Genomic DNA, 22,385 nt, shown 5'->3' on the forward strand with positions numbered 1-22,385 from the left:
GTTACAGGATATAATATATGCTCTGGAAAATTTCTTGGTATCTTTCAATTTAATTACTGACGCTGCCTATGCAGCACGTCTTGTGCAATATATATTCTGCTGTTATTTCTCAAATGAAACCCCCACTAGGTTCACTAAACAATTACAAAACCTGTTGCGCCAGAGACAGCACTCTTTATATGTAGTTCATATTCTTGCTCATTCTAATTTACCAGGTCCTATGGCATATGGCAGTTCTCAAGTAGATACTTTAGTCTCTTTTGCTCCCGCAAAAGAAAAACATACTATCTTTAAAATCTCATAATATCTTGCATGAATTAAATAGAATTCTCAAGGCCAAGGTATAGTAGATAGAGCTCACTATACCTTAAAAACACAAATTAAAAAGTTAAAGAGGGGGAGTATGGATAGCACTGAAGGATATGCAACTTCTATGAAAAATCTTTACAAAACAGCTCAAGCTGTTATTGCAGAAGCACTGTTTGTTCTTAATTTTTTTAATTTGCCTCAAGGAGATGTTTTGGTGAGAGCCAAGTGACACTTCCTTCCTAGCTCCGCCTATGTTAAACAAACCTCCGCCCGTTTGGATAAAACCGGGGGAGGGGCTAGATTGGGCCCCCAGGGAGTTAATACCCAAGGGCGAGGGTAGGCTTATGTTTCTATAGAAGATGGCTGATCCTTCTGGCATCCACTCCGCTGGGTCTGGCAATGAGTGGCCCCAGAACATCAGGAGCAGGGCAAAACCTCCTCCTCCAAGCGACGAGACCATCCCAATCCAAGCCATGGCTGCCCACAGTCTCCGTAAAAAACCTCCAAGAGCAAGCACAGCCCCTTTACCCTCTTGGGGACAGGTAAAAGCGCTGTCTAGCAAAGCCGGGGAGGTAGTGGTATCCACCTGAAAAGCGCTGACTCCTGAACATCTGTTCCTGGCCATGTGTGCTCTGTTAACTTGTAACTCTACTGCATAGGCTACCTCAGAGGTAATGTATTGGGCCTATATTTCTAACCCTCCTTTATTGCATCCATATTTATGGACAGAAGCTCCTGTTTCTACAACTATTCCTGACTTACTCTCTCCCTCTTATGGGTCTGGCACTCCAGTCTTTCCTATGAAAGAAGGACGAACTTTTAATTTTTCTTATGCTCAATTTTCTAAGGCTATCTGTTTAGGCCGTTCCCCATGTTACCCTTTTAGATATCAATATTGGATTCAGCATGGAGGTTCATATAATTCCAGTAGAACTCGGCTGGTGAGACTGTCCTCTTGATCTGTGGGATCTCATACTTATAAGTTGGACAACTATCCTAACCCTGCTGGCCTACTAAATGTGACAGTTTTACTTATCTGAACTTGAATTTTACTGAAAGGAGTTGGGAAACTTGTCAAGGAATTTTTCCAACTATTTGGAATACATCCCAACATACTTGATATGATTGTGGATCTTTTGGTGTGTGGTTACTAAACTGCACTAAATATAACTCATCTTGTGACCTTACTTTATCTATGAATATGTCCAATACCATGTCTGCTAAACAGCTTTTAGGGTGGTTTGGAGCGGGCTTTAGTGACCCCTGACCTGCTCTTGCCTGGAAATAGGCTATTCCCCCCACAACGTCATTTGTGGAAACTAGCAGCTTCTCTGGCCCCTGTTCTGCTGGCCAATGGAACTTACACAGGAACTAAAAGATCTTCACCTTCTTACAACTTCAAAGTTATAAAGGCCTATAACCTTTCAGCTTGTGTTCATTTTCCACAAGTGCTGATGGTCGGCCCATAAACATAACTAATAATACCATTACCTGCATTGATTGTAAGCTGTATACTTGCTTGAATAACAGTGTCACCTTTAATTTTAGTCAAGATAGGATCATTGTTTTGACCCAGCGCAACTCCCTTTGGGTTCCTGTTTGTATGCACTGTCCCTGGGCTAGAGGACCAGTACAAGGACTAGTAATGCAATTCTTTAAGCAGCTTTTAAAGATGAGTCGACGTGTGATTGGACTGATTATCACAGGACTCGTTGGGCTGATTTCCATTGCTACTACCACAGCGATATCCAGAGCTGCATTGGGACAATCTGTACAAACTCATGACTTTATGGTGCATTGGAACCAGGGCTGCCACAATTTGTGGCGACACCAGCTGGAAGTAAATGCCCACCGTCAAGATGAGATAGAAGCTGTGAAAGGAGGAGTGTTTTGGCTTGGACAGAGATATTTGGCTTTACAGCAACGATTGCTTTTAATTTGTGATTGGAATTCTAGTCATGTCTGTGCAACACATTATAATGCCTCTGAATGTGAATGGAATGATATACAAATGCATATGTATGGGGCCATAGCAAATGGTACTTTAAGTGAACAAAGTTTGTACCGGGCTTTCCAAAAGGAATTGCCAGATGATGCTTCTATTGATGAGATAGCTCAGGGACTTGCCCAGACCTTAGAACGATTAGACCCCAGGGGGTGGTGGCAAAGTATTACCCATAGTATTGGTAGTGCTTCTATTCCCTTATTACTAATGTTAGGTGTAGTTTCTAAGGATATTGTGTTATCACAGCAGTAATGAAGCATTTCACTAGAAATAAATCTTCTGATATGTTACTGACTTCCCTTAAGCTTAGTAAAAAGCAGCTGTTGATAATTAATAAAAAAAAAAGGGGGGGGGAATTGTGGGAGAATTAATTTCTCTAACCAAGAGGAAGACTTAGCCTCGGCACAGTCACTTCAATGCTGCATCAGTATACTGACAGGCTCCTGGGAACATATTCCCAGCTAGAAGTTTCTTTGTGTCTGTTGGGCCAAAGGAAGACTTAGCCTCGGCACAGTCACTTCAATTCCACGTCAGCATACTGACATGCTCCTGGGAACATATTCCCAGTTAGAAGTATCTTTGTGTCTGTGGGCCAAAGGATGCCGCCTTTTGTCAGGAGAATCTCCCCTTACCCCATACAAAGTCTCCCTGAGGAGGCTGGTTTGCACAGCTGCCTTTAGTGATAGTTACTCATTATAGATAGGATAGCTTCTTCTTAGCAAATCGCAAATTCCCTTCTCAATAATCTGGATAGTTTCTTCCCATAGTAAACAGAGAAGTCTCCTCTAGGTGCATAGAGCCATGGTCAAGGTGCGGAGCAAATAGTAGCTAAGTAGTAAATAGTTTGGCCCTAAATAAGTAAACTCTCTTTGAAGCGGTAAAATTTTGTAGTAGATAAACTTCTATGTTAGTGTCCTTCCTCCCAGAAATGGCATTCCTCAAATTCTTGTAGTTATAATGGATAATATGCTGTGTTAACCTTTACCCTGAAACTTGTAAGCTGATTTCTAATGATATATGCTGTGTTAACCTTTGCCCTGAAAATTGTGAGTTGATTTCTAATGATATATAAACCCTGGCCCTCCTGAAATAAAGTTAATGCCCAAATAGACCAAAACATCACAGGAACCTTGTTACCACACCCATATGCCTTTTCCACATTATTCTTTACTCATTCCCAGACTTCCAAGTCTAAGATATCATCCTCTGGGAATCAAGGATTATAATCCAATTTACCTTGGGCTCTGGGGATCTGACTTGTCCCAATGTTTCAAGAGGCCTGCCAGTGGGGAGCCATCAGGAACTATGGGAATAATGAAGCATCATGGTGGTCTGTCATTATCTGCTGCCATGTTATATTCATTACTTTTTTTCCCTTCTTCAGTGGTTTACCACAGTGAGGAGACAAGTAGTTAATACAGAAAATTGGTAGTATAAACAGGGTTACTGCTGTGGTTATTACTGAGGATTTGGTTGGGGAATCTTGGTAATTGTTTTGGAGAGAATATTTTCAATAGTTTTGAGATGTTGGATACAGATGCTGTAGACTGCTGTCAGCTGAACTTAGTGAGAAAATCTGTAGGGATCTAAGGAAATCTGAGTATAGTAGAATTGCAAACAATAAAAATTCCTTAGGTTTCAAATTGAAGAAGGACACACTGGAATTTGTATTAGTGGACCATCTTGAGCAATATTTTTCTGGTTCCGCCTGCCCAAACTCTTGAGTATACTGTACTGATAATCCAGAGAGATACTGATAGTATAAGAGTGTGTAAAAGACCTTGGTGTTAAATTTAATAATAGTAGAATTGATGAGATTTTGTTAGAAACTTTGGAAGTGTGGATGAAATATAGTTTGTGATATGAAATGGCCAAGAGACTTTTGGAGCCTATAAAAGCATGTCCATTTAAATGGTTACTCACAGTTCATAGATTGCAGAATTTGATACCAATTAGCAGAAAAGTATTTAGTGTGCTAAAATGTTTTTTAAAAACTTGAAAGGTTTTGTCTTAAATTTTGGTCATTGCAAGAGTAAGACTTGCAAAATAACTCTTGCCACTGAAAAATGTATAGTCAATATTCATTTTGTACTAATTAGGTATTATATTCACCTAAGGTAGAAAATCGTTTGGCTATTAATGTTATACTGGTAATATAAAAATTGATGGCCAATAAAACATTTTAAAATTAATACATGTAGATTGCCAAAATAAAGACAGCACTAATCACTCTTTTTCTTCCATGATAACAGACTATGCAAAAATACCTGTTAAATTGTGGATATAAACATTTTAGAAATACTTGCGAAAATAAATACCTGCAAATCTATCCACGTTAAAAAGTTTTGAGGGCTGGGAATATGGCATAGTGGCAAGAGTGCTTCCCTCGTATACATGAAGCACTGGGTTCGATTCCCCAGGACCACATATATAGAAAATGGCCAGAAATGTTGCTGTGGCTCAAGTGGCAGAGTGCTAGACTTGAGCGAAAAGAAGCCAGGGACAGTGCTCAGGCCCTGAGTCCAAGGTCCATGACTGGCCAAAAAAATAAAAATAAAAATAAAAACAGTTTTGAAAGCTAATAAATGATGGAGATCAACAGTAGATCATAGGGAATGAAACAAGGTACTAAACTCTCAGGTGCTGTCCCACATGTAGAAAATGTAGTCATAAAATAACAAAAATACTAGGGTAATATTCAACATTGACCTAGGGTGAAGTCCCATCAATGTTTCAGACGTGGTTTGTTTAGGTTGGATTGGTGTAGTCAGAATTCCATCCACATAGAATTAATTCAATTAAAGAGAGAATTGTTTAAAAAACTGTAAAGTTCTTTGTAATACTTGTAGTTAAATATGCCTAGGAGCATACAGTTTCTATAGGAAAACCCCAAATAATATTAACTTATAAAACTGGCTATGTAGGGCTAGGAATATGGCCTAGTGGCAAGAGTGCTTGCCTTGTATACATGAAGCCCTCGGTTCGATTCCCCAGCACCACATATATAGAAAACAGCCAGAAGTGGTGCTATGGCTCAAGTGGCAGAGTGCTAGCCTTGAGCAAAAAGAAGCCAGGGACAGTGCTCAGGCCCTGAGTCCAAGATCTAGGACTGGCCAAAAAATAAATAAATAAATAAAAATAAAAATAAACTGGCTATGTAAATATCTCAGCAATAGCACTTTTAATAATTTTCCACATTGCTCCTTAATCATATCATACTTAGATGATGATATAATATCATCAGGAACGAGGGGGAAAATCCAGGTGTATAGAGTAGCAAGTATTTGAGAAACTTGGCTAGAGAAGGTGAATTGTTAATGAGGAAAAAACAATGGTACCAGATATGAAATGCAAATTTTAGTAGTTTTCCACGGTCCTAAGATTCCAGAGAGAGATAGAGAAGACAGAATTACGATTATTAGACACACCCATATCTAACCAAGAAGCACAAGGCAGATAATTTAGTTATCATAGACAACATTTCATATTTAAATATCATAGTAACAACTATATGTAAAATGATAAATCACAGTTCTTCGCACAGGGAGCAGAATTGCAACAATGCAGTAAGAACAAGAAAAGGGTATATATCGCTGCCTTCCAAGGAAAACAGTAGACTTTTCAACACTCATGGCTCAATTGAAACTGCATATCATGATGGCACGAGATCATGGCACCAGGTCACTTGTTCCACACAGATTATACAGAAATAGATTCCCATATGTATCAAACAGGTACATATATTTTTTCTCCAATCAGAATTACTCCAGATTACTCAACAGAGACCATGAAAGCAAGTACATGTATTTTGAAAATATATTTTGAACTGCTGACTAGCAAGAGACCTATTAAGATATAGTGTAAGGTACCTTTGCTCCAGTGAGTAGAGTTGAGTCCTGAAGAAGTGGCTGGTATTCAGATTGATCAAAAGTGATTATCTGAATAGCCGGGCACTGGTGGCTGGTGCCTGTAATCCTAGCTGTTCAGGAGGCTGAGATCTGAGAATCTTGGGTTGGAGCCACCATGGCTAGACAAAGCCCAGAGACTCTTATCTTCAATTTACCAGCAAAATGTTACAAATAAAGGCATGACTCCAATGGTACAATGCCTGGTGTGAGTTCAAGCCCATTTACTGACACAAAAGTGTCTGCCTGGAATACAAAGAAGGGATGCTAGCTTGAAAGGGCCAGCCAGGGCTCCTCATCGAGGAGAAGATGCACAAGATGGAGAAAGACTTGCCGGAATTAATTCCGAGGGCAGGGCATATCCACCCCAAAACTGGGAAATGGGGTCCTGCCTGGTCAAACAACCTCCATCATGGCTGATTGAGATGAATCATCGCGGAGTGAGACTTGCCGGGATTCATTCCGAGGGCAGGGCATATCCACCCCCAAACTGGGAAATGGGGTCCTGCCTGGTCAAACAACCTCCATAATGCCTGGTTGAGACGGGTCAGCCCCCGTGGCCCTGGATAGCAGCATACCCCAACCCTCAGGACGACGTGAGCCTCATGGAGTAAGGTACCTCACTGTCTGCACCGCATGCAGAAATCATTGCTATGGTACTTGCAGTCAGACAGTCCTAACTTGAGAACAGGCCATATGTATTTAAGGCTCACAGGCTGTCACAAATGGTGCAGCCTTGGGATCACACAAATGGACACAGAATATTTATGAAATCAGTGGCAAAGCTGTAGTCCTGCCAATTATTAGAAAGAATTACAATAACCCCACAAAGAGCGTGCACAAATTGTCATATCAAACGTTTAATTTAGACACAGCTACATGTTACAACCACATATTACAGTAGATACATTAATACAAAGCATTAAGGTCAAGAGCAAAATATTATAACTCATAGTGCACAAATGATAACCACAGACCTACTCATTAATCTACAACACATATAGGAAAAGGAAGATGGCAGAAGTAAAATTCCTAAGCTACCAAGTACTAAAAATAAAGCAAAGAGAGAGGTGACAATGAAAAAAGGTTTGTAAACTAAAATTGCACCTCTGGAGATTTTAACTAAAAAGAAGGTATGAGCAGCTGTAGAATATCTGAAGGAAGGGATAAACTAGAATGTAGCTTGGAATAAAATAGTGGCAGTATAAGGATGTAGGGAATGTAAAATCTTACTGATAAAAATTACATACACTAATCAGAATACAGAAAGCTAACATAATAAATACTTTAAAACCATATCTAATAAATTGGTAATAATTTGAATATCTTAATATACAATATGTACTTTGTGCATGTAAACTATTTCATAGAACAAAATTTGAAATTAACATGTCAGCTACTTTTAAATTTACCATGTGAATACATTGTATAGGAGCAATGCATCATTAATGTCCACAAAAGTACGCAGTAACAGGGGTACCCACCTATACATAATTAGGCTAAGCTTTAGCATCAGTGAAATCAGCAGCAGCTTTCATAAACATTGCACTAATGGTATGACATGCTGCATATTGTCCCCCAGGATAATAAAATGTGGCCAGGAAATCTATTTTTCAGCACAGGCAGTGCCACACCTATGCAATGAATTGGGGTATGGAAATTGTATTTACGCTAGGAGAATGTAGAGAACAATTTAATAATTCAGTATAAGGGAATTATAATAATTATCAGAATTTCCAACTTTGAAAATAAGCCTGCTTAAGGCATGTTTTAATCTGAATCAGAGAAAGAAGCATCAAAGGTAGCCCACACTCCTATTTCAACAAGCCAGTAGTAATTACAAAAAATGGGAAACAAAACACCTAATATACTACCTTAGAAGGTACTAGCCAATGCAGAGAATTAACATGCAATATGCCCAGAATAAGTCATGGCTCAGGAGATAAAAATACCTATTGAGCAATGGGAGCAAAGAGACCATTAAAACAAAAACTTAATGATTTCAGCCGAAGTAGCTAGGTTCAGAAGTGAATCATTGGCCATAGAGAAATCTATACTGCCCTTTGGACTACTGTGGCCATAAGAGCAACACTGTCACACCTGAAATAGATGAACACCTGTAGTCTTAGGTGCATCTGTAGCATTCCTGTTTGTCTGAGCCCTAATGTCTATGCCATGCTAAAATAGAATAGAGTTGCCAGTTTTGTGGTGTCTTATGCATACTCATTTATTTCACCATAACTAACTTCATAATCTTGCCTTCTAAGGCAGCATTATGGCTCAACTATTACTATTATACATGTACCTACAACTAGCATAGTCACTAGCTCTATAATGACTAAACCAACAAAATGAAATCACTAGGGAAGTCACTAATGGGACCTATTATAGAGTAGAAATATTCATTGTGATATGATCCTTTAGTATCCTTTGGAACCTGATTATCAGATGTTCCTTCATCTCAGCAAATAAAGACTACTGCAGTCAAACGACATATCCTGTAAATGAAAAGCGTTTCCAGATACAACGTATGTTTTACTTAGAGATCACATCATGAACCAGCCACTGGAAAATATATGTTCGAATAGAATTAAATTCAGCTTGCTGGAAATGATGATATTAATGATTGGTAAGAGTAGCATAGTTGCTAATGTATCTAATTAGATATATTTCCAAACAGCAACAAGTTAGGAATGTTGAGGAAGCCCAGAATAGTGTGTTAAAATTAGCCACCCTGACTTTTCTTAGCTGTGAAATTGCATATTTTCATTCTTACATAGTGATTTGAACCATTCCAAATGAGTATTCATTTAATACCTATAGCCTCTAACATTATCTCTATTCTGAGAATTATATTAAAAATGAAAATGTACCTAAAAATTCATACCCCATGTAGTAGTTCAAATAGTGTTATAGAGAAAAAGTATAGTTAGGTCCTGCTGGACCTGGGTAACTGCAACCGTAGTCAGGACACAGGAGATGCAGAGGTGAGTGGACCAATGCATACTTTATTTCAGGAAGGCCAGGGTTTATATAGGGTTAGAAATCAATTCACAACTTCAAGATTAAAAATTAATACAGAATGGTATCCATATAGCTACTGCAAGGCTACTACAAAGGGTGGCTACTACAAAGGGCTTCATTATTACAAAGATTGTTGATACTAAAACAAAGGATTAAACCAGTCAAAGCAGAGCTCTATCACTTAGCTACTATTTCTTGGAGACTAATTATCTTTGACCATGACTTCTCTATTTACTGTGAAGAGACTTCCCTATTTACTGTGAAAAGCTTTTGCTAAAGCAGCTGGGCAAGCAAGTCTCCCCAGTGAGGCTCTGTACAGGGTAAGAGTCTCATGACAAGGTGGCTTCCATTGGCCATCAAACACAGAAGACTTCTTTAATGGAGATTTTTCCCCATAGGCCTATTAGTTTGCTAATAAGGCATCAGAACTTCTGTGCCTAGGCTAAGTCTCTGCTCAGAGAAGTTATTCTCCCCCAATTCCCCCTTTATTTATTATTTTTCTACAGCTGCTTCTCTAGTAAGCTTAAGAGCAGTGAATCAAATATCAGAAGATCTGTTCTTAGCAAAACACTTCATTACTGCTATGATAGAACATTATCCTAAGGTAAAAACACATAAGTATTAAGGCAATAGAAGCACTTCCAACACTATGTGTAATACTTTGCTACCACCCCCTGGGGTCTAATCCTTCTAAGGTCTAGGCTAGTTTGTGCTAGTCCGTGGGCAATCTCATCAATAGAAGAGACATTTGGTAATTCCTTTTGAAAAGCTTTATAAACCTCCCGGTATAAAATTTGCTCACTGAAAGAACCATTTACCATGCCTCCATCTTTAAGCATTTGTATATTATTCCATTCACACTCAGAGGCATTATACTTATAAGGTGTTACACAGACATGACTAGAATTACAATCACAGGTAAAAACAATCATTACTGCAAAGCCAGATATTTCTGTCCAAGCCAGAACACCCCTCCTTTGATGACTCCTCTTCAAAAGCTGCTTGAAAAAGCACATTACTAGTCCTTGTACAGGTCCTTCAGCCCAGAGACAATGCATTCAAACAGGCACCCAAAGTAAGTGGTGCTGGGTCAAAATCATGATCCTATCTTGACACAGTAGGGGTGCACAGGGTGAAGATGTAGATGCTTGCAGATGACTGTCAGGCCATCCTCCATCTTAACCCAAATAGGATGAGCAGGGGCCCTGGTGGCAGTAGGCAGCAGGGTCTCCCAGTGGCTCCAATAGAATGTCACACGTCCTTCTGGGGTGCCTGCAACTTTCTGTATAGACTGGTTAAAGAAGCTAGGTTATAAAGCCTGACTTGTGCAAAATCTACTATTTTCCTGGTCGCTTTTTAATTACACCGGCTTTTCCAAGCTTGTATCCCAATGAATTTCACAACAACTTTAGTCAATCAATGGCCCTTGGGTAATTTTGCCAGGGCAATAAGTTTTAGTAATCAGACATTTTTAATAAGGCTAGAATTTTTATGCCAACAATAGAGAGGGGGCTAATTTCCACAAATGATGCTGGCGAGGAAATAGCCTGTTTTCAAGGGCAAGGCCAGGCCGGGGGTCACTAAAGCCTGCTCCAAACCATCCTAAAAGCTGTTTAGCAGACATGAGTTGGACATATTCATAGATAAAGCAGAGTCATAAGATGGGTTATAGTTGGTGCAGTTTTGTAACCACACACCAAAAGGTCCGTCCCGTCATACCAAATATGTTGTGATGTATTCCATATACTTGGAAAAATTCTTCGACATGCTTCCCAATGCCTTTCAGTAAAATTCAAGTTTAGATAAGTAAAAATGTCACATTTAGGCAGGCCAGCAGGACTAGGATTATTGTCTACCTTATAGGTGTGAGATCCCACAGACCAAGAAGACAGTCTAACCAGCCAAGTTCTACTGGAATTATATGAACCTCCGTGTTGAATCCAATATTAGATGTAGAAACAGAGAGGGGCTTCTGTCCATAAATATGGATGCAATTAAAGGAGGGTTAGAAATATAGGCCCAATACATTACCCCTGATGTAGCCCCTACAGGTTATCAGTGTATACCTGTCCATTAGAATGGCTTTATCACTTGGATGAGAATGTCTTACCCCGGTCTTGATGCACAGGGGGTGATTGTTGATGGATCCACTGGAGCAGGTGCTAGAAAGATGGGCTATCTTCTGTAGAATCATAAGCATACCCTCGCCCCTGGGGTATTATCTCCCCTGGAACACAATCTATCCCCACACCCAATCAAGTCCAGACAGCCTGTGGCTTGTTTAACAAAGGCATTTCTAAAAAGTGGTGCTCTGCTCTGGCCATTATATCTCCTAGAGGCAAACTTTAAAAATTGAGAACAAATAAAGAACAAATATTGCTTCCTTAATAATGGCTCAGGCTATTTCATAAAGACTTTTCATAGAAGTCTCATGCCCTTCGGTACTATCCATATTCCCTCTTTTTTATTTTTTTGAGCTTGTTTTACTACACCTTGACCTTGAGGATTATATTGAATTCATGTAAGATATCATGAAATTTTAAGGGTAGCATGTTCTTTTGCGGGAGCAAAAGAGACTAAAGCATCTACTTGAGAATTAGCATATGTCATAGGACCTGGCAAATTAGAATGAACATGAATGTGATCTACATACAGGTAGTGCTGTCTTTGGCGTAACAGGCTTTGTAAATGTTTAAATAGTGAATCTAGTAGGGGTTTTATTTGAGAAATAACAGAAGAATATATATTGCATAAAACGTGCAACATAGGCAGAGTCAGTGATTAAGTTGAAAGGTATTAAGAAATTCTGTAGGGCTGGGGATATAGCCTAGTGGCAAGAGTGCCTGCCTCGGATACACGAGGCCCTAGGTTCGATTCCCCAGCACCACATATACAGAAAACGGCCAGAAGCGGCGCCGTGGCTCAAGTGGCAGAGTGCTAGCCTTGAGCGGGAAGAAGCCAGGGACAGTGCTCAGGCCCTGAGTCCAAGGCCCAGGACTGGCCAAAAAAAAAAAAAAAAAAAAAAAAAAGAAATTCTGTAAAGCATGTATAACAGCCTGTAACTCGTTGTTGTGCCAACTGCTAAGGAGGGAGAAAAACTTGATGTCTATCTTTTATCCAAAATGTACTTTTGTTATATTTAGTAGTTTCTACAAAGACATTTGGAGTATTTAGAATGGGCTCAGAAAGTAAAATATTATCAATAATATAAATTTGCTTTTGAAAGAATTGCCACAAATGGCTAGAAGGTAAATGGTGTAAAAGTTCTCCAGTAAGCCACTCAAAGCCAGAGGGAGAAGATCATAAGTTTGTAATTCGAATTGCTGTTTGGGTATAGGGATGATAATGAAGTACGTGTCTTGCCCACTTATTTGCAGGCACCTTTTATGGCCTTCCATAGGTAGGGATCAGTTAATGTTTCCCAGTAACTTTTGAAAATCATTAAGTGTTTAATTCTTCAGTCTGAATCTTTATTAATTGGGGGGTAACTGCTTGTCTTCTAAATAAATATCCTAGATACTTAAATGGATCTTCTTTTTAAATGAATTTTTATCATGGGCAATTATTAAACCATACTGTTGCAAGTGCAAAGGCAAAATTTTCAACAATTCTGATACAATATTTTTATCAGGTGCAGCAAATAATATATCATTTTAGTGAAAACCTGCAAGGCAAACTGGAGTAGCAATTAAGTAATCATCTTGGTAGTCATAATTTTCCTATATCCAACTTAAAACAACCATTTGGGACAGGTCTGTTTTTCAAATCTCATGTCTAGAGATCCATTTTTTATCTCAAGTCTTTTACCAAGCCTGGATGTATTTGAAGAAATCTGAAGCCTAGGTGCCATCCATTGCCTTAGGCTGCTTGTTTTCATTTCCATATTTCTTATCTAGAAAGCCATTCTAAAGCCTTTCAAAGTAGAGGCTTTTGCACCTTCACCTCAGGCTTTATTTGCATGAAAAAATTGAAGCCCAGGGGGCACTTTGCCTCCTTGCTTCCTGTTTTAAAAGAGCCTTTTTTTTTTTACAGAGAGTTAATGAGAGTTGTGTACTTGTATCCCCATTAGTTTATGTACTTTAAAATATTTACCTGATTGTATGTAACTTAAGATAGTCTTACTATTGCATCACAGTTTACACTTATAAAGTTTAGTACCTGAATCATTAAACTAATACCCAAAACAATTATAACAAGAGTACACTTAGCAGTGTGCCCCAGAATTTTAAACATGAGATTCCAGACTTAGCATCTTTGCCTTTTTAATGCATACAAATTGTAAAACTGTACAGAAATCAAATTATATCAGGTAAATAAATTTTTAACTCTCCTTTAAGATAGTCCAATTTTAGTCCATCCTATGGGGCAGTTTTAGAAGTATCCATCAAATTATTCATTTTTACCACCAGGATTTCAATGTTTACCTGAAAACAAAAGAAACAAAAGAAAGGCCTCCATTGGCCTGTCCTATAGAACGGTCTTATCTCCATCCTACTCCTTAGAGCTTGATGAACTGCTTTGGTGCCAACTTGCCTTCTTCCACCATGAATGGACACCCCCAATGGCTGTCCCACCACGTGGACTGGCTAAGCTGCACCTTTGTCAGTTTACTCCTCACTCCTGAGGATAGGCTCACAGGCCCATGCTAAGTTCTTATTTATTTATTTAATTATTTTTAACCATGAATTAAAGAGATTTTTTTTAACTATAGTTCCTCTTTAAAATAAAGTAGTAGTCTTTTAAAACTTTTGGTAATGCCCAAACTTGATGACCTTTTGAAGTGTAAAGTTAAACTAACCCATTTTTACATCATACAGTTTCAATCTTGAACACACAACCACATACGCGTGCACGCGCACATATATACATACCTTCACTTATACAGGTATTTATGTAAAAGAACTTAAAAGCACTCAAAAAACTATTGACCAACATTTTTTAGTAGCAAGAGGTATTTTTTCCAATCTTACTCTTGTAATGACCAAAACTTAAGACAAAACATTTAATGAATGATTTTAGCATTTTTTAGTCTCATTCACCAGGCCCTGCTAGTTTTACCAAAACATTTTTAGCATACTAAATACTATTCAGCTGAAGATAACTAAGTTGAGGTCCCCTGGAGTATAACTGAGCCCACCCAGCACTTGACTCCAGTGTTTAACCCAATTTTAGCTAGGGGCATTTTACAGTTTTGAATTACTCTCAGGTTAAGATTAGCCAGCTGTTTGAACCCGGCTCTTAGAAGCCTGCACTTTATCAACTGCCTTCTTGCAGACGGGACACAGCACATTGTAGACTCTGATGCTTTCCCCATAGACATGTAAATGGACAACAGAAATGCTGGAAACAAAATTTATATTTAAAAGTGGTACCAACTTCAAAGACAAAATTAGTCAAGACAAAACAAGACATAGAAATATAGGCTTTATGCCTTGGATGGCATGTCCAGCATCCACAAGCTGCCAGCCAGAGTGATGGAAAGTCCACATGGCCCTGAAAATTCTCAGGGGGATCCTCCCTGGTGGAGATTTCCATCCCCTGGCAATCAGCCTGCCTAGGCCGCCTGACAGAGGACTTTTTCCCCAATATAGCAGTTCACACAAAACACAACTAATCAGACAAGCTCAAAGACACAGGAAACATATGTATAAAACATGTAGGGCCGGCGCAAATTAAAAGTACAATTTCAGTAAAAATTCTATTAAGAGGTAAAAGAAAAATCACTAGTCCTTCCCCAATTCCAAGCTGATGGACAGAAAGGGGGTGTGGTGGCTCCCTGCCTAGTGCCTGGTTGTAAGGAAAAGATGATGGGGAAGCCTAGTTCATTGGAATGGAGCCACGAGTAGGCCCCTTATTACAGCTGTGCCAAGTTAAGTGAATCAGGTCAATATCTTCATAATGAGGAGGCTGAGCTACACCTCCTATTGGAAGGGGTTGAATGATAGGAAAAGTTTGATAGCAAGAGAGAGAAACAGAACCATAGGAATTCGAATAATAAAAGTAAAAGGGGGCCCTGGGGCAGCAATCTTTTGTTTTTCACTTTCAACTTCCTGATGGCCCCTGGAAGATCTCAAGAGCATCTGTAGTGGTCCCACTGTGGTGCTGAGCTGCCTAAGTTAGCATCATTCTCTGAAGGAGCACATGTAGAGGCCGAAGGCTTATTTGATGTTAATTTTTCTTTAACAAAACTGACAGGAGATTGTTGAGGTGTAGCCATCTCTTTTAGCTCCTGCCCAATTTGAGTTTCTGCCTACTCTGGCAGGTTATAGGCCTTCATGGCTTTCTCCACATCAACCTCGAGCAGAGCAGCTGATGTTATGATAGCATCAAGAGACATCATACTCACAGCTGCAGGCATTAATGCCCAAACAGACCAAAATGTAACTGGTACCTTGTCACCACACCGATATTCCTATTCCACATTATTCTTTACTCATTCCCAGACCTCTAAGTCTAAAGTACCTCCCTCCGGGAACCAAGGATTATACTCCACTACCACGTGCATGCACTCATCTCTTTGTGAACGGGAGACCATAGCTCCATTCTGTTTCAGTACATGGTGGATAAGATTAGAAAAAGGAGTAGATTTAGCTTGTCCCATAACCCCATAATATTTTATTAGGAGCTCACCACACAGTTCCCTTATCTCCTGTGAATCAAAATATCTCTCACCTCCACTCGAGAGCTCAAACGCAGTTCTGCAATCTCCTATGGATCAATTATCAGGTCCCTGGATCCAAACACCAGTTGTTGGACCCGGGTAACTGCAACCATAGTCAGGACATGGGGATGCAGAGGTGTGTGGACCAACGCATACTTTATTTCTGGAGGGCTAGGGTTTATATAGGGTTAGAAATCAATTCACAACTTCGAGTAAAAATTAATACAGCATGGCATCCATATCAATACAAATGTTGCTCTTGTCCTTACTGTCAGGCTACTACAAAGGGTGACTACTACAAAGGGCTTTGCTATTACAAAGATTGTTGATACTAAAACAAAGGATTAAACCAGTCAAAGCAGAGCTCTATCACTTAGCTACTATTTCTTGGAGACTAATTATCTTTGACCATGACTTCTCTATTTACTGTGAAGAGACTTCCCTATTTACTGTGAAAAGCTTTTGCTAAAGCATTTGGGCAAGCAAGTCTCCCCAGGGAGGCTCTGTACAGGGGAAGAGTCTCATGACAAGGTGGCTTCCATTGGCCATCAAACACAGGAGACTTCTTTAATGGAGATTTTTCCCCATAGGCCTATTAGTTTGCTAATAAGGCATCAGAACTTCTGTGCCTAGGCTGTTTCTGCTCAGAGAAGTTATTCTCCCACAAGGTCCCTTAAACCTTATATTGAATATTGGAGTTATAGTGCTGCCTAAGATGTCAGGCCTTGTCTAGGATATTCCCTCATACATCCCTACTGAAATAGTTTGTTATGTCAGACTCTCAAGGGGAGAAGTTTTGCAAACCTCAGTATATCTTGTGATTATATTATTGATTCTAAACAGTGTTTTAAACTGTTGCTCCAAGCAATTCAAACAGCTGGGGGGGGGGAATTTTTCTCAACACATCATCATCTTCAGAATGTACAGTAGATACATACAGATGTAATGAACCAATGTTCTGTTAATACAGTAAACATTTTAATAACACAATTTCATTGATTTATAGGTTTCATATACAAATATGCATAATGATAATATGATGTAACATTCTTCATATACACAGACACACACATACACACACATATACTGGTCTCATGTAGAACCTTATGTAACACCAACATAACTTGCATGAGCCGTATTACATATTTTTACAAAGGACTGACTGCATGAGTTTTTGTATCAAGCAGGAAAATATGATGGATTGTTAGGAATATGAGGACTATAACACTGAGAATTGAACTCTTACTATGGTATCAAAAACAAATACAAATTTTCCAACCTGCAGAAGAATACATACCTTTGCGATATGGCTACGCAATTTGGGGTCTGGACAACCACTACAAAGGAGTTATCTCTCTTTTGTTTTTAATAGTTGTTTGGAGTTTTTTTTGTCCAGAACTGAGGACTGAATTTGGGGCCTTGTGCTCGCCAGGCAGGCGCTCTTCTTCTGAGCTAAATCCCCAGCCTCAGAAGGAGTTATCTCTAAGACATATAATTAAGATTGCATTGAAAGCAATCAAATTATTGCTTGACACCTGAAAATTTTTGCAAAGCCAATGCATAAATTATCACTAGAAGAACCAGACAAGAATTATAGGATTCTGCTGATGCTACGTATGCAAGCAAACATACATATATTATAATCAGAAATAGAAACATGGCAACCTCAAACACTAGATCAGTTATCACATGTCTGATGTACTAGACCAAATTTAATTTACATATAAAGTTACCCACCTGATGGAACCATAGCAGAAATAGATGAGAATTTGGAGAAATGGACAAATATATGGCTATAAGCAGTTTTTTAAGTTTTTTAAACTAAATATGTTCTCATAGTGGAAAACATTTTTTTTGTACTGGGCAAAGAGCATCCCCAAATTGATCTGTTCTTTAACACCTGATCCTCCTTCAGGCATGAATAAAAGAATTAATAAAATTAAGAAGTTTTAAAAATGAACAAATTGAAGATGTTCAAGATATTGAGTAAATGCATGTTTTTATTTAGCAGTTTCATTATGCAGGTGCAGATGACAGGGAGCACCCTTAGCTGAAAATCTCTCATAAGTCAAAAAGCATCACCACCGCAATATTGCTTGCCAGAAGCTAAAAAACTCTCCTTTGCTATCTAGCTATTCATAGAATCTTCATTGAGACTCTGGGGGGAGGGTTTCCTCTTCTATTATAGTGAAACCAAGTTCAAATAACACAGTTTTAAATTGTTCAAAGTAATCAGAACTATGTTTGCAGTAAGCCATTGGCTCCTAAGACAACATCGCTAATTTGCACATACATTTTTCTGGTCTGTTTTTTTATTTTAAGTCTTCTATATCATGGTAACATGCATATTGCTCAGAGCTGCTTGTCTCATTTTTTTCAAAAACAGATTGAGTAGGTTAATTGTCTCAATGAGTCACACAACCTGTTATTTATTAAAAGTGCATGTACAGGGCTGGGAATGTGGCTTAGTGGTAGAGTGCTTGCCTTGTGTGCATGAAGCCCTGGGTTTGATTCTTCAGCACCACATAAACAGAAAAAGCCAGAAGTGGTGCTGTGGCTTCAGTTGTAGAGTGCAAGCCTTGACCAAAAAGAAGCCAGGGATAGTTCTTAAGCACTGAGTCCAAGCCCCAGTACTGGCAAAAAAAAAAGTGCGTGTACAATAATGTCTTCAATGATTGCCTGGTGATCTGTAAAAGTTAGTGTACCTCCTTTTTGATGGAACTCCTTCTATCTTAGAAGATTGTATTCAATTAACAAAATTAAAACACAAAATATTCATGTTTGACTAGGTACAGTAAGGCTCGAGAACATGTTAAGACAGAGTTGTCCAGTGACTCATAGCAAGAGTTAACTGCCTCTTTTATAATCATTGTATCTTTCACAGTGGAGTATGTTATGTTGAACCAGGACCAAGCCTGGAGACTAGCTGTCAAAAATATTCAAATAAGTAGGGTCAGATTGAGTTTAAACACCACACACAAAATAAACTTAAGAATGCCTAGTGATGGTTGCTTAAAACTCTGGATTTAATTCAAGATTTTCAGATGAGTGTTAAGTTCATCAGAAGGACAAAAATCCTTCTTGAATAATCAAGGCTCAGTTTTTTAAGGTATCTGTGTTACTTTGGGACGGCTTCCATAACACATTACTTTGGATTGGGTAAAATTAGCAACAGAAAGTTATTTTCTCTGGAGGTTTGAAATCCAAGATCAAGGGGGTAGACACAGCTGGCTTCTTGTAGGCAGCTTTTGGGCTTGAAGATGCCCACCTTCTCTCTGTGTTGACATAGCTTTTCTTTTGTACCAACTTGTCCACAATTGGTTTTATTAGGGCACCTGGTTAATATTGTATTAGCGTGTTCTCTAATAACCTCAATTTTCCTTATGCTTCTAGCATACAAGTACAAAGTGGGTGATAGAGATATGCTCTATAAAGGGCACACACTAACCTCTCTTACCAGTCTGATTGATGCCTTTCATGATATACCTGGCTCAATTTCTGTTACTTGCAAGAACTCAGCAAACTTTCCAGGTGACAGAATATGACCTGAACTCCTATTAACTCTCATATCTGCAAAAGTCATTGCAGTGCTGCCAGCATAATTTTCTTGAGAGCCAAGTCTTCAGATGTTTGCTTATTTCCTGGTTCTGAAAGACTGAGGAATGACTCACTTAGGAGAGTGTTGAGTATATGGAGGAGGGTCTGTGCCAAACCAAACCACTATTTGTTGCTGCTTCACACACAAAGTCAGACACTTGTAGAATACAGAGACACCAACTAATTTTAAAGGGCCTAACCTTAAAGGCCTAATCTTAAGCAAGTACTAGCCAATTTTTCTTTACATGGACACAGTGTAAGATTAAGAAATTTTCAGTTATTCTGTCCCTTTCAACTTTTTCTGCTATAAACCACAGGCCATGCTATCTTATAAAGGTGATGTACAGAGTAGTTATAGTTACATCAGCCAGTTAATGAGTAGGTTTCTTTTTTTAATTTTTAGTTTGTCATGGGTCTTGAACTCAGGGCCAGGGAGGTGTCCTGGAGCACTTTTGCTCAGTGCTAGTGCTTTATCAATTCAGATCACAGCCCCATTTTTGGATTTTGGAGTTAAGAGTGTCACATTTCTTCTCAGGTTTGATTTGAACCATGATCCTCAGATCTCAGCCTCCTCAAGAGAAAGCTTTGCAGGCTGTGAAAGATAAAGAGTACATTTGCATGGACCCTGAGAAATGTCTTTTGAGCCAAATCTTTAGTTGGATTAAAGATTGTTTTGAGAACGTAGGGTTGAGGCTGTGGCTTAGGCTGTGCCTGGCCAGGGAGCGCTGGGCCCCCGGGAGGACTCGGGCTCAGCCTCCTCCCTGGCCCTGTGGAGCTGGTGATGTGGAAGGATTACTGTGCCTGGAAGGTGCAGTGGCCCGAGCCCAGCTGCCCGCCTTTTGCACAGCCAGTACCAGCTGTCGAACGCGGCCTTCGAGCGTGAGACTTCCGCACCTGGCCGCTGCTGTGCCATGGGGACCACCCCTGGATCCCCAAGCCCATGACCATCCCTGTGCCCTTTGGCTGCCCATGCACTGGCCAAAGGGCCAGGAGCACTGGCCCCAGCAGTTGGGCGCTGAGGCTCTGGAGTGGGGCAGAGCCGGTGTCCTGGTGGCAGGAAAGGCTTTGGGTAGAGAGGAAAGCGACACATGCTGGAGGGCATGGCCAACCTGGATGGTGTGCCACCACTCCCAGGGCTGAGAGCTGACTCCTGCAGAGCAGACCCAGGCCAAAGAGGGAGGCCCAGTGGCAGGGAAAGGCGTCTGGGGCTGATAAGCATGACACCTGCTAGAAGGCCAGCCCCACTGGAGGTAAGCCTCACCAAGGGCCACAAGCTGATGCCGCTGCCCTCCAGCCAATCCCAGGCTGCAGGCCCAGACAGCAGCCAGAGCCGCGCCATGGCCAATGCTCTGAACCAGCAGATCCATGACCAGGTGAACAGCATGGTGAGCAGCTCCTACAGGAATGAATTCAGAGCCTGGACAGATATCAAGTGTGTGAAACCAAACAAAACCAAGCCCCAGTACAAACCTCCAGATGACAAGATGTCCCATGAGACCAGCTATAGCTCCCAATTCAAAGGGGAGGCCAATAAGCCCACTGCAGCTTACAATAAGATCGTGGATCACTTTATAGCAAACTTTCAAGGAATCCCCAGAGGTGGAGAAACCTAGTGTTCAGAGTACGAAACCACAGAAGACCTCAGTGAGCCATAAGCCCTGAGGAAGGCCAAAGACAAGCAGGTGGCTTCATCGGGCCAGGCCGCCAAGAAAAAGCACAGCAGGGGCCTCTGCCGCCAAGCCCAGAAGAAGGAGCAAAGCGAAGGGATGAGCAATAAACTGGCTGAGGCTAAAGAGTAAATGTCACCATACTTTCCTTTTATTCCCCCCTCTCTCTCTCTCTCCCTCTTTCCCTCCCTCCCTATCTCCTCAACAACAAAAAAGGTCACAAAATTAATTAGAGAATTGCCAGCTGCCCTGGGGCATTTGGCTGGCTTCTCATGGGGAGGGTCACTGATTCTCCTGTGGGTGGCCCTGCGGCCAGTACCAGGGCCCAGGCCACTGCAGCCTCTCTCCCTGGTGGAGCCCTGCCTGCTGAGGTGCAGAGGAAAGGGCTTCCTGCTAGAGCTCCGATGTGCTGCTCCCCCCTGGCCTCTCACCAATCCCACAGTCTGTGTCACTGCTGGATTCTGGACTTTAGATAAATGTTTGGGATTTTTATTCCCTGAGTTCCAAAGATGATCTGGAAAGATGGAAGCTCAGCTTAAGCTTCAGCAGTTGATAGTATTTATGGAAATTCTAAAGACAAACAACAATAACCTTGGCCTTAGTATCAATGAAATGGACCTGTTTCTGTTAACTTTAAGTCATCTTCTAGAATTTTGAGTTAGGAGTTTGTGCCTGTGCTTCATTTCCTGTCGGTAGGCTTTGAACTATATGCTGAATAATAGCTAGGCCACCGGTGGCTGAGGCCAGGCCAGGAAGGGACTGAAAGAAGGTGCTGTTCATGCCTTAGGAAGGTCCCAGTGTGGGAGTCTGCTTTCTTCCAGCTGTACCTGCTCACAGTCAGCGTGGCTGAGCAACTGGCTATGGTAACCAGGGAGGAAGGCCAGGTGCAGTGGACTTATTGTGACTTTTGCTCCTGAGACACCTAAGTAAAAAGTGTGACAGTTCTCCCTCCCTATGTCACTCTTTCTCTGCTCCATGAGAGCCAGCATGCTCAGCATTTCTGTGATGGAAATGTGGGATCTGTGTGTGCCCTGTGAAGGAATTAGCATCTTTGACTTCTTTGAGAATAAAAGCAATCCTTGATGTGCTCTGTATTGTGTGTGTGTGTGTGTGTGTGTGTGTGACCAAAGTCCCCAGGACAGGCAAGTGCCACCTAGGCTGTGCTAGAGTTATAATTAGTTAGGGAGTTGTGTAATGTCACCTGTGCACCCCTCCCC

At 40.4% G+C, this 22,385-nt stretch overlaps 1 pseudogene; it reads left to right on the forward strand.

Annotated features, from left to right (window-relative positions):
• Positions 1 to 668: 668 nt before the first annotated feature.
• Positions 669 to 21,300, forward strand: LOC125341757 (annotated as a pseudogene).
• The last annotated feature ends 1,085 nt before the right edge of the window (positions 21,301 to 22,385 follow it).

The sequence above is a fragment of the Perognathus longimembris genome, chromosome 25, assembly GCF_023159225.1.
Source record: "Perognathus longimembris pacificus isolate PPM17 chromosome 25, ASM2315922v1, whole genome shotgun sequence".
NCBI lineage: Eukaryota > Metazoa > Chordata > Mammalia > Rodentia > Heteromyidae > Perognathus > Perognathus longimembris.